The following is an 18,946-nucleotide window of genomic DNA, read 5'->3' on the forward strand; positions in this document are numbered from 1 at the left end:
AGTGAGACAGACTTGCGTTACTGTACAGGTCCAGTACATGCAGGTGGTGAAGCTCTTACTTTTCTATTACGGGTGGCACTGAGAATACTCTATTAAAAGGGCTACTGCTTAATTAATTTAGCTTTCACCCTATAGTGCAAATGAGTATTAGAAAAGGAAAATGAAGAAGCTAAATAATCTGATTATCTATCACTTCACATGGGATGTATTTGATGACATATGGGATGACTTTAGGTGCTTTGCTTATTATTGAGTGAACAGTGATACACCCACACATGAATGACATACTACTTCTAAACTAAAGTTATTAAGAGAGGTAGGGAGTGTCCACCGTAATAACCGGATATATGCTGTGCTTGCAGTTGCAATACAAACTACTGCTACTATTCATGGTAGTATTTGGACAAAATTACAACTTCTTTTCCTTGCCTTTCCTACACTGGAACAGACGTGCGGGTGCTGTGTTACATGCTCTTCAAAGTAACACTTAGTTCATCCAGTGACCGTCTACTCTCTCTAGATACACATATGCTATCTAAGAGCCAGATAGTACCATGATCCAGGCATCCATCCATTCAAAGTATATGCACACATACAGTTTCTGTTTCTCCCACCCAGGCTGTTCTCCTTCCACCCATCCTTGCTTCATCATTCACCCAGCCATGCACCATCCCATATTCTTTCCTTCCCAGCCACCTCGGGGACCAAGCAGACACATATCATTCTTCTTTGCCAGTCATCATTACATTTCTCGTCCTTCCACACTTACTTACACCCTTCTTTCGCTTTTCGTTCATCCCATCCATCAAGTTAATCTCAGATCTGATTGGGATTCTTCTCGCCAAAAACTTCACAGCTAAGTCGAAGTACATTTAGAGGAGGCTACTACCTGGTTGATTCATAATACACCCGGGCAGAAAGCACACTCTGCAGTCTTCAATCTCAGTAAGGAATATATAGCTTACCTCTGTCCGCCACCACCGTGTTATCCCTCACAGGATTGTTCGGCACTTGCACCGCCTCCTCCCCAGAGTTGTTCCCCTCGTCCAATACCAGCACATCCGCGTTGGCCCCGCCTCCAGATGTTCCACCTACAAAGTACATTTAAGAATGTTAGAATACACCTCTCACTACTATATAATATTTGGTCTAGGAGGAAGAAAGAAATGTGAAAAAAACAGAATACAATGTAATAATTTGTGACTGTCCACTCTAAAGTAAAAATGTCCCTTTTTCTAGGGAAGGCTGTTGTCTTGCTGCACCTTTTTGGCACAACTGATGAATGCTTGCTTTTTATTTTTACCATGCACCACTTTTTCTCCTAACAGACAGAAGCTTGACTTCTAAGAACACGAGCAGGATCAAGTTCAAACCAGGTGAGAGCTCGGCTCGCCCACAAGAAATGTGTCCAATTAATCGTTAGCACTAAGCACTTTTCCATTTTCAGTTAAACGTTTACTTTTATGACAAACTTGATTTTAATAAATGTGTTTACTTTTAATAAAGCTTTTAAACTTAAATAGACTCTGTGGTTTTTGGTCCTCCAGACTAGAGTGGATGAGCTAAAGGTTTTGGAATATTTGCAAGCATGAGTCCGTGCCTCTGACATCATTGGGGATCAATCATCGGTGACTTTGGGAGCTAAATGACTCTGCCACACTATCTAGTCAGTAAGGAGATTGGGGGTTCAACTACAAAGTCTGTTATCCCTGAGGTATGTGGAAAGTCTAACAGCACCTATTATAATTGATAAGCTAAGCAATGCATTATTTAGTGTCCATAGTTCTGTTTGTGCAGATTTGTCCCTGCAACAGTAGTAGAATGGATTGTCCTACTATCCAAACCAAAAGTAAAGTAGTATCTTATTCTTTCTTGGTGGTCATTCACCTTTTTATTGTTGGCAATTGTCAAAGCATAAACATTTAGAAGAATTGAAAAGACATTATGGACAATCCCAGAGGACTGCACTCAGTGCATAGAGCTATTGCTGACTAGAACGGGAGTCCAATGGAATTGCCAAATGTGCAATCTTAGTTAGCTACACAGACAGACTAATAAGAATAATCTAGTAATACCACAGGGAGTCATAGTCGAGGCAGGATAAGAATTTAGATCCAGTCTACAAGAAGATCAAAGACGATTTAGAAAAAATCGAATCAGGAACGCTAGGAAAAAATAAGTACTCTATATTAAAATTAAATCTTACTGGTGCCAGCAAAGGAGCCCTCGCCTGCCCGATCCTGGCCTGCATCCTGAACAGCACCCTCCTCCTCCTCCTCCTCCTCCTGTGTCCTCTTGCCCCTGGGGGGAGCTGATGTACAACATGAAAGAAAGAAAGACCAGAAAACATGGATGATATTTGTCAACCAAATCAAACATTTCAAAAGAACAATAACAAAATATTTTGGCGAAATAGCAAATAGACAACTATTCCACTGGATATATTGACCGATCTCATGTGGTCTACTACGTTATTAGTATTGCTTGATTTGCGGACCGTCGAATTGGAAACTTCTTATGTAACTCACTAAACAAAGTACTAAAGAGGTTTGCCTAGGATTGGTAGGCAGCAGTCCGCAGCATGCGAAGTGACAGACAAAGTCCATTGTGATTGCAGATCAGCGACAACACTAAAGTTTCCTACTACATTAACCAGTCATTAAAATACTCAAACTATCAATCCACCACCACTATTTCTTCTTATCGCCATGTGTACAAATGAAGGACTGGACTTGAGTCTGTAGGGGCTGATTTAGAAGCCCCTTGCGGCTCTTTTGCTCCATTGTTGCGTGACTTTTGTGACGTGGCGGCAGAACAAAAGAGGCGCAATGGTGCGGCGTATATTAACAACGTGACGCATATGGGAGATGCATCAAGTTGTAAAGCCCTGCACCATCAGGGGGCGTTCCGGCGCAAGGGAGGGCGTTCCTGCGCAGGAACGCATCCTAAAAGTGGCTGAGGGAAATCTACAGGATTTCAATCACTCACTTTAACAACAATGATGCGTGACTCAAACCCTGCGCCTGCTTGAAGCAGACGTACGGCTTGACGCAGCATTAGGGAGATAGGGCACCCCACAGCATTGATGGAGCTGCGCCATCGTTGCGACGCAACTCCAGCAATGCGCCGCCTTTACGGCACAGATGCGAAACGCTTTGGTGACGTTTTGGGCCCATGGTGCGCCGCATTGTAAATACGGCGCAACATGGGTGATGGTGGCGTGGCGCACAATTACTGGCGCAGCCCTGCTACTTTGCAGGGATGCGCCGGTAATTAAAAATCTGAACCTTAGTGTCTAGCATTACGCAGTTCTTTAAACTACACTCATACATAATTTCACAGGCCAATGAAATGAACACAAAATCGAAAACAAATAAGCATAGTAGCAACACTACTGAGAAGGAGAGTAGTGCACCTGAAATGCACAGAAGATTTTGAAATATAATTTACCTACAATGTAATGAGCAGCATTATTGCTCTTGGTAAAAAACAAAATTTTGCAATATAATATACCACACAGAGCAGGAGAAAACAGAGTAGTAAAGAAATAGCTACTACTACTCACCAAGCCCGGGGATCTCAAGGCCAAGCAGGTCGCGCAGATCGCATTCACGGTCCAGGACATCCGTCCAGCGGTGGGTGGCCTGGTTGTAGGTGCGCCGGACCCGAGAGTGTTGGTACATGGCCCGGCACACCTTCTCCCACCGCTTCCGGTGCTCCCGGATCCCGTTCCCGCTACCGATCCTGCCGCCTGCCATGATGGTCCTGGGGAGGCGGCGGTGAACATAAAAGATTTGTGCGCCCACCTCCTCCGGGCTGAAGATCTCCCGGGGTACGACCTTCTCCCCCTCAAACGCCCCCACGGTAGCCGGGCACGGGGTGCGGGACCCTTCCCCTTCTCGGGATGCTTCCCGGCTCCCTTCACTATGGTCTGGGCAGAAAGGAAGCTAAATAATAAAGAAAATAGAATAGGGAAGAGAAGAAAAGTAAAGAGTTGAAAAAAATAGTTTAAAATTAACCAAAAGTAGCAGAAAACACAAAAATATAGAGCAAGAAAAATAGAGAGATAGATAATAAGTAAAATAGATTTAAAAAACTTCAAACAAGCAAAGGATGGCAGAGATATAGAGAGGATACCAAAAGCATGCCTAGAACCATAGCAATGAATGAGAAACAAGATGGCCGCGCCCGTTCACGACCGCGCGGGTAAGTTCGCGCGAGATTTTCCTCGCAAACACCCACGAAATTGTACTAGCGAGCCGCACACTTTGCGAGATTACACTTCGCGCCCGGAAACGGAAATACGTCATGCAAACAAGATGGCCGCGCCCTTGAACGACCGCGAGGGTAACTTTGCGCCTTGCGCTACAAGCGGCTCGCTAAAACGCACAAAACCTTGCGAACTGACACGCCGCAAAAACAAATCGCATATTCGCACGAATTCGCGGCTTCCGAATCCGATCTCGCGCAAGTTCGCGCCCCGCGAATCCCGCGAAATTGCAGAAAAACGAGTTTTGCAAAACTGAAAGCACTCAGCAGGTGCAAGAGTTCAAACTCATCATTAGTAACCATTCCCTGTAGTGCTTCCTGACTGGGGCCCCTCAAGAGTTCAGTTGCTAGTTGCAACAATTGTATGACCCTGCTCTGACCCTCACAGCAGGCTCATAGAATAGCTACAAGTAGGCCACAAAGGTCCTGGAAAAAAAAATTGCACTGCAACAGAAAGCAAATTACTGATAAGGAAGCAGGTGCCAGACCTGGAATTTTAAAACAGGGACACATTAATAAACTAACCCCAAATTAATTCATGTCAGTTGAAGCAGGGCAGGTGTGCTTGCTTTTCCCCCCCATAATCTACAGTGATGATGAACCAGAGGGTGGCATTGATGTAACAGAGGGTGGCATGGGTGAAACAGAGGGAGGCAGTGGTGAAACAGAGGGTGCTGGGAACCTGTGATGATGAACCAGACGTAGAAACAACATAGTCGCACCGTTGCGAGCCGACAAGTAAGTTCACAATTGCGAACTGGTACCAAACCCTCGTGAACTGGCAGAAACCCTTGCGAACACAAAAAAAAAAACGCAAATTCGCGGGAATTCGTGGATTTTGCAGATTGCGAGTTCGTAAATATGCAAATTCGCGAACGCCAGATTCGCAAAATTCGCCCATGCTTACAATACAGTCGAAAGGAGTTTGGGGCCATTTAGGGTTGTCAGGTGCCTCTGGGTCTACAGTTTTGACAGAGGTGTTGATGGGTTGGGGACAGGGGTTGTTTTTGTTACTCAGAGCTGGTCAGGTCTAGCTGGGAGGGCTGCCAATAGAGGGTGAAGGGATGTGAAGTAAACAAGAGAAGGGAGTGTTGTGGGGGAACTGTAGTTTGGATGGCTAGCAGATCTCTGGAGTTTTCCACTCTGCGATCTAGCCTGAGGAGAAGGTTGGGTCGGTAGGGGATGGTTGGTCTTGAGGTGAACTGTATTACGAAGATTCAAAAAGATAGAGTTGAAGGTATGGAGGTTGATTGTCCTGGATCATGAAACTTCCAATCCTGCAGATGGTTATGGTGGCATTGCCCTTGAAGTGACATTTTAAATGTAGAACACAAGAAAAAATGCTAGGGCACTATTAACTTAATTTTGAAGGAATTCCTTAAAACATTTCATATTAAATTAAAATTAAAAATATTTTTCTGAGATTTAAATTGAAAATAAAATCCCAAATATACTAAAAAATTATTTTGTGTAATTTTATTTTGTGTATGTGCATGAGATTTCTGCAAAATTACGTGTAATTATGTGAAATGCAAGTCTGTCATTTCGTGCTATGTTTTAGCACTAAAAAATAAAGGTACAAAACAAAAGCGCCATGAATGGCTGCTCATGTTCTTTTGTTTCTGTGCGTTCACTGTCAAATTTGACAATGAATTGCATGCTCACATTAAGTTTTTACAAGGCATTGTGCATAATTATGCAGAGTGGCATGATGGTGTAATTTTGGGAACTTCACATAACAAGTGTAACACGTTAGTCCAATAATTACTCAAATTACACCGGCATAATTTAAATTTCAGCAAGGCCTATCCATATTGTCACCCCTTCTCCTTGGTTCCTGCAATGCTGCTCATTAAAATCGCAGTCTTTTGTAGACCTAACTTACACTCTCAGCTCCCTCAAAACCACCTTTTATGAAGATGATTTTTTACCCTTGCCCTTCGTCTAAGCCCTCCCTAGAGTAGCTCCACTATCCAGATTCATCATTTTCAATTCTTTCCTCACTCTAGGCATCTTCCAAGATGCTCTCAAGACAGGCCAGATCCTTGCCCCAAGTCCTGACAATACCCACAACAAACCCTGATGATCTCACCAACTGCAGGTCTATCACTCACCTATTCTTCATCAGGAAGATCATCAAAAACACTGTATTTGGACAATTCCAAGATTTTATCAATGCCTTCAATCTCTTTCATGGCTACTAATCTGACTTTAAATCATGGCAGCATGGAGACATCAATATACACATCATAGATGATTCTTTCCTGACCACAGATAAACTTGATCACTTCCTCCAGATATTGGTGAATACTGTCTACCACCTCTGGCCCCATCATCCACACCCAAGGTCTCAGTTAGGATTTATTGGCAACACCCTTCACTGGTTTCCCTACTACATATTGAATGGGTTTTGTTTACATGGCCACCTCCAAATCCCAGAAGCTCCCATTGGCCTACAGAGTTTCTCAGTGTTCCATCTTACTTTTGTCATCTCCAACATCTATGTAGAGTAGTATCAGATGCTAAACACCAAATCGCATCAATGCACTGATGACTCAGAACTTTCCTGTACGTCTCTTCCTCGCCAGACAGCCAGTGCTTTATACATTGCCAACACCTCAATCGGACCTGCCTATCCAAGGTCTAGCACATGCTATGTTCAACTCCACCAAAATAACATTTCTGTTAGTTGTCAAGAACAACAAAGGAAGTCAAGACTAGATTATTGTTATAAACCTGGATGGATTTGAACCTCAAATGTCATCCATAGTCAAGTTACTCAGATTCACTCTTGAGATCGTCCCTACCCTCTACAAACAAATTACCAATAAAAACAAGATGGCATGCTACCATTTCTCTCTAATAAACAAACTGAAACTGTTCCTCCTTGAAAGCGATTTCAGGCCAAGCCTGCTCACTCTTCCATATGCATTATGGCAATGCCCTGGTTCAAAGTCTTCCAGATGCCACACAAGTATCTCATGGGGCTTTCCTAGATGAAATAGAATGTCTGCTCATGGATCTAAAAATTAGTGCCATCAGTCTCTTATAAAGCCTGTATTCTGTGCAAGTAAGATTAAATAGACAGAGGGTAGATTGTAGATTAAGTTACAATAGATACTAATGGAGAGTGTAAAGACCGGGTGTCAGAAACTGAGTACCTGGTTGAATGGCGTGTAAACTCTGCTCAAGCAACAGCCATAATCCCTGTCAGGGTGAAACACTAAAGTCACAAAGGGGCATATTAGCAAGAACCTTGTTATAATTATCTTAGTTTTAGCTGCAGTTTCCTGCCGCTAAAACGGCGATAATGGGCTTGCTAATATGCTTTATAGAATTCCAATAGTCCTACACATCTAACCTGGGCTTCTATTAGAATTCTATAACGCATATTAGAAAGCCAATTATCGCTGTTTAAGTGGCAGTTTCCTGCAGCTAAAACTGCGATAATTTTAACGAGGTTCTTGCTAATATGCCCCTAAATTAACCTGTGCTTAACCCTCTGGTAGCTTTGCACAAAACAAGTCAGGCTTAACTTGGAGTAAATGTGTAAAGTATATATGCAGTACACAAACAGTAACAAACTGAAAACAGAACAGAAGTAAAATTCCTCATCAATTTGGAAAATTAAGTAAGTAATAAAAAATTATTTGACACCAAACACAACAAAAAGCCAATCAGTAGAACCTGAGTTATGAGTTTTTAAAGTTAAAGGTGAAAACTAGCACCTAAAAGATCAAAGTGCAAACAACAAACATCTAGTTGCACGAGACTGGGGCAATATTGAAAGTTATGGCAGACCGCGATGGAGCGTGGGTCAGATACAATAAGTGGATTAGGCTTGGCTGTGCTTACCTTTGTGCTTAAAATAATTTTTGTGGTGAAATGTCTGAGAAGGTAAATTTCAATGGAGCAAGGTTGCAGACAGTGTCCAAGGAGGAGGCATCATCACCGGAGAGCAGCTGGACGATGTCACAGTGAAGATTACTTAGTTTGGACTTAGTTTCGTTTTTAGAAGTCAAAAAGCTCCAGCGGGATGAAGCTGCAGACTGTAGCTGATGAGGGCTCTATGAGGCTGGATATCCCGTCTGCAAAGAGCAGCTGATCAGGATGTGTTGCTGCATAGAAGAATGTAGTGAGAGCTGCTGCAAAGTCAGGTCGACTATCGATGCACCTTGGGTGGACTGACAAGCTGGAAGGTCCCGGTCTCCACTCGATTATTAGATCACATTTCTGCCCAAAATCTTTGCTATTTGGGCACCTTTAGCACTACTTCCAAGGGTCTCAGTAGCCGGGTATGGCTTGGTTCTAGTGAGATTCATTCAAGCATTCCACCTATCAATATTTTTGTATACTTTATCGTGTCATCCTAAGTGGACAAGTAAGCCCAGACATGGTTCCTGTGCACACTGTGTCATGACCAAGCTGTACCTCCCTGATGTGCCCTTAACTAGGGTCCTGGGTTGCTTGTGTTATGGTTCAGGGAGGATCTGGCTTGGCAGTTTGAGCTACTTAGAGCAGGCTCAAGACCGAGTTGCATTTAGCTGGGTCCAAACTGAGGTGACATGGTGTGCAAAATACAGATGGATTGTGATGTGGCCTGAGTAATTACCAGTGGCTAAGATTAATTCAAGCATGTAACCCATCACTTTTTTGTATACTTCAACTTTGTAAAAGTGGCATTTTCAATATGGGGACTTAAAATCCAACTTTACAATTGATTAGGACTATAAATTTCAATTTCTCATGCACCAAACATGAATGTCCTACCTGTTCCCAATCAAAAGTTAGCACTTATTAAACTTAATAAGGCAACCCAATGCTATCCTATAGAAGATTTATGCCTCATGGTATGGAAAAACAAATTCATGAGTTTTTCATTGCCTGGAGATGTAAAACTTGATAGTGCATGCCTAACCGTTTAACTATAATGCACCCTGCCCTAGGGCTACATAAGGCTTACCTTAGAAATGACTTAAATGCAATAAAAGGGGTGCTTAACGCTTGGCAAAGGGGTTATTTTGCCAAGTTGAATTGGCAGTTTAAAACTGCATTCAGGCTGTAATGGCAGACTGGGGACATGTTTTAAGGAGCTACTAAAGTGGGTGGCACACTAAGTGCTGCAGGCCTACTAGTAGCATTTAATTTACAGGTCCTGGCATATGGTATATCACTTTACCAGGGACTTATATCTAAATTAAAAATGACAATTAGGTGTAAGCTAATTTCGCGATGTTTCAGGGAGCAAGCACAAGCACTTCAGCACTGGATAGCAGTAGTAAAGTTCAGAGTCCTAAGGTCAAGCAGAACAGGTTCAGAAATGTAGGAGGGTGAAGGCAAAATGTTTGGGGGAAGACCACTCTAGGTCTGATAGGTCTAGCACCGGGCATGAGAACGGTTGTAGCGTACTGGCAGGGTGGGATTAGCCCCTCCCAGTGGTCAGAAGTGTGCTTCCACTTCCTTATTGGCAGAGTCAGAAGGAAGTCACATTGCCTATCAAGATAGTGTTGTAATGTTCCTGCTTTTAAAAGCGGGCTGCCTGCCTCTTCTGTCCTTTATGGGTTTTTTCCATTGTAAGCAGCAGCAGCCCGTGCCGGTAACAATGGTGGGGCGGTGGGGCCAGGTGGGGGACGATGATGAGGGACAATCAATTATTTATTTAATTTTCCCTCTGCGTTGTCCCTCGAAATACCTGGCCCACCGCCCCACCGCTGTTACCTTCATGGACCGCAGCTGCTTCCAAGTTCTCTCATGTTAGTATTTAGTACTGCTTCACTGATGAAGAGGTATTGTTCTAACCAACAAAAACAATCACATAACCCCCGTCCTGGCTGAAAAACGTGGCCCAATCCTTTTCATGATGTGATCAGAAACTCCATTCCCCAGAGCTTTAGCTGACTGTTTCACATGTGCTCTGTTAGCCTGCCCCCCTTCACCTCGGATGCCTGCATCATCATCATCATCTGCATAGTTCCACAAAGATCCTCACAAGCCCCTTAATTCAACACCTACATGGCCCCACTCGCAAGTATTAGCCACACCCATGGAATCAACATCATATCCTATGGTGACAACACCCAGCTCATACGATTCGTCTCTGACAAGACACCAAACCCCATGACCAATTTCTCTGCCTGCATGACGAGTTGCTAGATGGATGAAAAACAGCTATTTCAAGATCAACACAGACAAGACAGAAGTAGTAACCTTTGGCCAAGACACCTCACTCTGGGACTGTATCCGGTGGCCTTCCAAACTCAGATGCACACCCTTTGCTGGCAACCCATGCAAAGAAATTTAGAATAGTAACCAACAACCAACTCATCATGACTGGCCAAGTGAATGCAGTCTCCGTCCCCTGCAGCCACACACTCAAGAATATGTTCAAATGGCTCCTCATCAGCACTCTCAGATCTGTCACCCAAGCTTTCATCACCAACAAGCTAGATTATGGCAATATACTCTATGCTGGAATCAACGCTCAACTGACCAGAAGACCCCAGACCATACAATACTCACTCACCAGGCTCACACTCAACCTCCCACCCCACATTTACGCCAGCCCAGATATCAAAGAGATCCATTGCCTCCAAATCCACAAACAAGCACTATTCAAACTCCTGACACACATATTCCAAAGCCTTACACAACATTGGCCTCATGTACCAATATAAACTTTAACAAACCAACCAGATACCTACGTTCAGCCACACTCCTACTCGTACCCCTCCCCACATCCACAGATCCAGAGCTGGCGGTTGAACCTTCTGCTACCTTACACCTAAAGCCTGGAACAACCTGCCCTTGTGTATCAGAGTTGCCTCTTCAGTTCTTGAATTCTGCAAGAAACCGAAGACCTGGCCCTGAACCTGGCTCAAGCCCTGAACCTGGCTCAACCCATACAAATCCTGTATCAGCACCATGATACCCTCCTGGGTGAGTTGTGCATTATACAAATACATATAATGTAACATAACATAACACAACATACCATAACGTGGTTGTCAAAAAGGGCCTGAGAAACTGTTGTCCAGCTGTCACTAACAGTCACATTATCTGAGGCCCTCTTGGTGAAAATGTTTTACCCTTTGGTATCTCCCTCCCTTGGGACTCTCTCCTCCACCTTACCACTGATAGAAGTTCGTGTTCTTACTTGGATTTTTAAAAACAAAGGACCATTATTATTTTGCTTTGCCTCATTCCCATGCAACATCATGCTTTCCATGTATCGGCCAAACCCATGGTCAGCTGAGTTATTGATGCAGAGGAGAAGCAAGTTCCCATTTGAATGAAAATTATTTTCATCAGTGTCTTCCGAAACAGGTGAACCTAAGTGTTGTGCTGCTTATGAACGTAAAGTTCTGCATGAGTAGTGGAAGACGCTATTTTCTAAACATTCGGGTGCATCACCATATCCATATGTAGTAAGGTAAATTACACCCTCTCATGTACAGGTAACCAATACAGAGACATTCTATCAAAGAAGATATGATATTGAGGATAACTTCGCATTTTTGATTATTTGGAGTTTGGCAATGTTTTGCTGCAATATAGACAGAAATAATATGGCTTAGCTCAAGTTATTGATTTTGCTATCTTTTCTCTATCAGGCTCGCCAGGCACATGGCAAGCTCTGTGGAATAGCTTGAGACGGTAATGGAACACCACAATGACCATCTTAATTTGAAAATCCATTGAAATTCAAAAGTCCAAAAACAGACTTAGGGTTTTATTTTTTTGTATTTGAATGTCTGTGCTATCTATCTTTATGACATGGCGTGTTCTGCTGAATCTTCTCAGGATATGGTCTTATCTTGTGATAAGAAACTCAATCTTTCCTCTAATAATTGATTACAGTCTGGCTCGCGTCCCCTGTCAGATACCAAACTTCCTTTCAATATCATAGTGAAACAATAAGTTAGATTTACAGGGCAGTTCCTCTGTGGAGTCCCATAAGCCAGCAGGCCTCCTCTTCTATTTTTACCCGGGTATTACCATCTTAAAGAAAAGAGACTAACCCTTTTCAGGGCAGGTCAGACACCCCCGCCACTTCATGGAATTATCTCACAAAGATACTATAGTTAACTGTGTCAAAAGCTTCTGATGTATCTACCACCTTTTGATATGTCAGTTTAATTAATTATTTTTTGTACGGCAATCTTTACATCCAACTGTGTCGATTCTAATTCTCAGTCTGACCTAAACCCTGACTACTACTCTCTTAGGCTCTGACGTTTTAACAGGTGTTTCAGCAGTTGGACTGTGGCAGTCTTCTCCAATACCATCAGAAGCAAAAGAAGGTTGTAGCTGAATTGTAGATTTTAGCATCTTGTCAATCTAGAACAGATTTTTTGGTAACTCTAACATCTTTTTAAATCCACTGGCATATCATTATTCCAAAGGAACTCGAATAAAGAGCTCTAGAAAAGGAGTACATTCCTGGTTGCAAGATGTAAAAATGCTAGATAGGCAGAAGTCACTTATACTGATAGTTGGATTAATGTCTTTGCCTATCTAGTTTTATCTACGGGGCTGTCACTGAAAAAAGAAAGGATCTTGATTGGCTGCAGGCCGCCTGGCAACTTAGGGTCTGTTTTAGAGACATTTTTGACAGACCCTTAGTCTGATGTCATTGCAGGTTTGCAAGTTTCAATAATATTGACTATAGTTTGACTATAGTTTATCCTATGATTCAGATTTTAATATCAAAATAGCAAAACATCTTTTAGCAACATTCACCTGACCGTGGAGCTTCATTGGAAATGAGACTGGATTAATAATAAACTAATAATTAATTGGAGCATTTTAAACAATTCTTGTGAGGAGTTTCCAGAACTTTGGCTTTTCCATGTTAAGAAAGCTCATTTAGCCTCCTGAATTGTGTTTTTATAATTGTTTCTTAGCTCCGTAAAAGTATTATGCTGTCTACGATTAGATTTTTTACCAGACTCTTTGTGCTCTAGGTACCTGATTTGCAGAACTTGCAATCCTGCTTAAAACCATGCTTTAAGACTTTCTTAAATTTTGCTTGGTTTATCATCTGAGGGACATATTTATTACAGGAACATCATTCAAAGGATTTGTTAAGTTCTGTCACCATCTCTGTGAAGTTAGTAACTGTGTTTGTTCCAATCGGTCTATATATTTAATGTTCATGTGCACCTTATGTTATGTTTTTTTTATACCCGGATATGAGTTCTATTACATAATGTTTCATTTGCTAAAATTTCAAGTTAGAGGAAGGGTAACGTGATATTTAAAAAATAAAGAGCAATTACGGCATATATCCTTGTATTGTACAATAACCCTTTGTGGGGCTTGTGTTGATTGCCCTTGGCTCAAATAAATCAAATGAATGTTATATAGCTACTGTTGTATCTTCAGTTTTTCTTGTGTTTTGTCATACTTGTTCTTTGGTGTACAACTTTAGCAGCAGTAGTTTTATCCAACCACTGTGTCTGTTATGCCTCATGTTCTTCCACGAGGCCAAGTTCTAGAATTGTTTTTATTCACCTCCTATGTTCAGTTGGAAGTTAGCTGCTCTCCTGGGTGGTTTGCGCTCTGCTGCCCATCCCATCCTTCGTCGCCATAAATGTGATGTCCCTCACAAGGTTGACATGACCACCAGATGAGGCAAGTGGAGCTTTAATCATAACAGCTCTCCAACGGCACGCCGCCATCAACTCACTGACTCCAACTAGCCGGAGACATCAGTGGACATGTGCGGGAGACGTCAGTGGACATGTGCGTGCTGCACATAATCACCACCAGACACTCACTTCTCCAAGCTGTGCACCTACCGCTGTTGGTTCCTTCAATGCGTGGGTAAGAATGGCACAGTCACCACACACTTTCCGATCGCGTGACAGCCTCCCCTCCCGATGCGCTGGCATTCAGCAGATAAAACCTGCTTTTATTCCACTATTGTTCCTTCACCATTACTACATTTTAGTGATGAGTGGCTTATCCCCAGTCATGCCTCTCACAATGGATTAGTCCCTGTGTGCCTTCATGCTGCCATGCTTGTTTGTCAAACTGCTCCTACCATTGTGTATGAATTAATCAGAACTTCTCCACACCTCTCTGGATTCTGCAAGACATCTCCATCTCTCTTCGCCTAAGCCAGCCCTTCTAATATTCTATAACATACTTGCCGTTGCCTCATTTTTGGTTTTCAATCGTCCGTTGGTCACTTTACTCTGCTTGTCTCCCAAAGCAAAGTTAGTGCATGCTGTCGCCAGGAGCCATCTGGGGACCATGTTCCTAATGTGCCACCATCATGACTTTGCCTAAAATATTTTTAGAACTTAGTGCATGCTTTCGGCTGAGGCCATCTGGTGCTCACGTTCCTGAAGTGCCGCCATATTGAAATTGCCTAAATTTTGTTTACTCCACATTCAGGGTCCCCTTGGGCACAATTTGGCTCTTTCCCTTCAGCACTTGTGGGGCCATTGTGCAGCCTGTGTGGTTTATTTCACAATTATTCTCATATTTTTGAAAAACAATACACACATTAACAGTATGTCATGTTAATGAACACAATTTCACGGTTTAACATTGCATACACAAACAATTACGAATTGTTGGAAACTACACAAAATCGAAAAAATGAATGAGCACGGTTGGACAAAACACAGAACACCAGTTCTATATTGATAGGTAAACACACTGAAGCGGAGGTCATCTGAGGTATACAGACATCAAGTATCAATGGTCTCCCGCCGTAGAATGCCTACATAATCACTAGACACCCGAGAATGCCGACGAGTAGCCACCCGGGGACAGATCACAATTAGCATACTACTACTCTATAGTTGTCCAACACACTACCATACTCTATCAGTAAGATCTTGCATTTGTTACTGAGCTGCACTGTGGTTTCATAGGCTATATCCCTGACATAATATGCATGAACAAGACAATTGCTTGCACACTGTATATCTTGGAAAAACTCACTGTTAATCAAACCCACACTGACAGCATTATGATGCTGTATCCTCACATCGTACTGCGGAACTGTAATCTGTTTGTCATAGCCAATTAGAACGCATCTACTGTAAATATAATGTCTTCTCGTGTTGCGTTGTCATCCTTACGCTTGGCCGTATATCCGTTATGAAGGTGTAGTAGTGTTACTTTACTTTATTGATTATTGATTATTTTTGTTTCTTATTTGTCATTTCTTACTTCTTATTCTTTGACCTCAGCAATGTAATGACATGATTGTATGTATTATTGATCCATTCTTGCTTTCTTTTCCTTTCTTCATTATTGTCTAATAAAAACGATTTGAACATAAAAAAGTATCAATGGTCTCCTGCCTATGTGTGCAACATTGGGACTTTGAAATAGAAAGTGTTCACACTAGGAGAGTAATTATTTATACACTTTTCTCCTCAGGCACTTGTAAGAGTATCTTGTTCCAGAGGCCGGGGGCAACGCATTTCCAACACCACATTCATTTTGGGGTCTTCGTCAGGACCTGGACTTGGTAGTATCTTTATATAGGAACTGCTACTGACTTATGGCTTCCCGTCCCCGACATTGCAGGAGGTGACCCCTAAAGGGATGAACTGACTGGGGAGTCCAGCACTCCACCTAGACCATTGCCTTTACTATTGCCTAACTCACGGCTAAGGGTAGCACTGGCATTGGAGCTAATATCTGTTAGTGTCTGTACATCGTCCACTGGTATTGACAAGTGGGATTGGAGGGAAGAGCCTATGCTGGATAGCCGCGAGATCAAGGCCTTAACCTCTCCCTTGGAGGTCACCCACTTACGCAGAGGTCTATCCTTAGACCCCCCTTTGGAGCGCCTTGAAACCAAGTTATTAAGATCACTGGCATGGTTGCCATGAGCTTTTTAAGACCAACATGTGCCTTTGCGGTCTTTGCTTTAACTTGTTTCTTCTCAGAGAGTTCTCCCACCATGGTGGTTTCGTTCTCTAGGCAAGCAGTAACCTGAAGCAGTTCCTTAGTTTACCTTTCCTGAGCTTGGACTGGCTGAGGCCACTGTGGACAATGATGCATGATCTGAATTTCCCTCCAAATCTCCCAAGTCACCTTTGTGTTCTTCCAACAACTTTTTCAGCTCTGCTAATATATAGTAGAGTAGCAGACATGTTGACTCCCAAGCCTACTGCACCTGCTTCCCCCTGTGAGTCTATATCTGTTGTATCCATTGGTTTGCATCCATTCTGTATGCTCCCCCCGGACCATGGACTTCCTCCTGCGCACTACTTTATCCTTGATACAAAGGAGCCTGATCCTGAGCTTGTCTTGACAGCACCCAAGGCGAGAGCATTACAATTCTTCACCAGAAACACAGAAGAAGGGACTTAAGGATTGCCATAGATGCTTGTAGCAGATGTCATATTCGCAAGGGTAGTCTGGTTGAGGTGTTTACCTTGTAGTAGAGCCACATCAGAAATTGCCGGTAGTACAGAAGAGAGTGGCACTGATCCTGCTGCTCTATTTACACACGGCACCGTCCTTAGTAAAACATCAACCATTGCTGTTTCAATATTAGCTTCATTGTAAGCATGCAGCAGGCCATTCACATGGCCTGATTGTAATAACTTGAGAATGGGTCATCTGGCCCGAGAGCCGTAGTATGCTGGCAGCCATCAGTTTCACCAGTTGTCACTGCCGAAGCCGGAGGCTCATTGATTGCGTATGCTGTCACCACTGCGGTGCGACCTTCTCAGCCTCCTTGCTTCGTGCGAGGTGGAGCCATTGCTGGGCTTGGATTTCGCCGGTCAGTGTCAGCACGAGAGCGGCTGTAACAGAAGAAGCTCTTCGAACTCACCGCTCGAGCCTGCAGCAAACAGCCTCGCACAGTTCTGAGAAGCTGCCACTGCATTGGTAAGAAGGGTTCCAGCCGAGAGGTCTTTACTCACCAGTAAGTAAGAAATATGAAAAAAAGTTAGCTGCTTTCCTGTCTGGTTGGCTCTCTGCTGCCGGGGACACATACCTGTTAATAAACTCGCTTTTATTCAACTTGTGCCTCCTTCATCGTTACTACAGATACCATATCAATCAATATCAATATCAACCCACCTGCAATCCAAGGGCCAGCTGATTGTTGTTCCAGCTTGAGAGTCTGTGGACATGAGCAACTGGTGAGTGTCAGGGGGTTCTCCATACAGTTGGCTTTCCCTCATCAGTAAAAGACACACAATTGATGGATGGAATGCAGAAAAATCAAAACATTCACCTCAGTCAAGAAATCTGGGTTAAATCCATCATTTATTTGCTCACCATGTCACCCCAGTTTAGACATGACCATATGCAAATCAGTCTTGACCCTGTGCCTTATGGGAACAGTCCAGCCCGAATTGCCAAGCCAGGTCCTCCCTGGACCGGAAACAAGTATTCTAGGACCAGTTTCCGGGTTTCACCCCTCATAAGCCAGGATAGCTTGATTCCAGTGGCACAGTGAGCCCAGGACCCACTTCTGGGAATACCTGGCTGCACTTAGAGCGAGAAAGCAAAAGGCACACAATTGATGGATGGAATGCAGAACAAATCAAAACATTCACCCCTAGTCAAGAGATCTGGGTAAAATCCATAATTTTTTTATATTTTTATTTTTTATTTTTTTATTTTTAAAGTTTTGTATAGCGCTAGCTAGACCCGTAGGTATCAGAGCGCTTCACATACATATTGTGCAAAGCCGAAGGGCCTTACATTGCCTAGAAGGCTGACAGTAAGTAAGCAAACCACGGATAAAATATACATTATGAACAATAAATAACTGTGCAATGGAGGGGGAGACAAAAAAAAGAAAAACAAGGTGATTAGCATAGTCTGTTCGCCAACAATCCTTGAATGGGAGTCAACTCAGGATATTGAGGTCTAGGTTAGTTGACCTGGCCATATTCAAATCAGTCTTGACCCTGTGCCTCATGGGCACAATCCAGCCCGAACTGCCAAGCCAGGTCCCCCCTGGACCAGAAACAAGCATCCTAGGACCAGTTTCAGGGTTTCACGTGTGGGCATACCTGGCGCACTTAGGGCGAGAAAGCAAAAGACACACAATTGATGGACGGAATGCATAACAAATCAAATCATTCACCCTCAGTCTAGAGATCTGGGTTAAATTCATCATTCTTTTGCTAACCATGTCACCCCAGTTTAGACTTGGCCATATGCAAATCAGTCTCGACCCTGTGCCTCATGGGAACAGTCCAGCCCGAACAAGCATCCTTGGACCGGTTTCGGGGTTTCGCCCCTCATCAGCCAGGATAGCTTGATTCTGCATTCTGTCGATCAACTGCTGTTTTTTGCATTTGTCACCCTGAGTGGGACGGGTATGCGCAGAAGTGGGTCCCGTGCTCTTCATGCCACTGGAATCAAGCTATCCTGACTGAAGAGGGGTGAAACCCCAAAACCGATCCTAGGATGCTTGTTTCCAGTCCAGGGGGGACCTTGCCTGGCAGTTCGGGCTGGACTGTTCCCATGAGGCACAGGGTCAAGACTGATTTGCATATGGCTGGGTTCAAACTGGAATGGCATGGTGAGCAGAAAAACGATGGATTTAGGGTCAAGACTGATTTGCAAATGGCTGGGGTCAAACTGGAATGGCATGGTGAGCAAAACAATGATGGATTTAGGCCCAGATCTCTGTACTGGGGTGAATGTATGACATTGTTCTACATTCTGTCCATGAACTGTT

The sequence above is a fragment of the Lissotriton vulgaris genome, chromosome 6 (genome assembly GCF_964263255.1).
Source record: "Lissotriton vulgaris chromosome 6, aLisVul1.2, whole genome shotgun sequence".
NCBI classification, from domain to species: Eukaryota; Metazoa; Chordata; class Amphibia; order Caudata; family Salamandridae; genus Lissotriton; species Lissotriton vulgaris.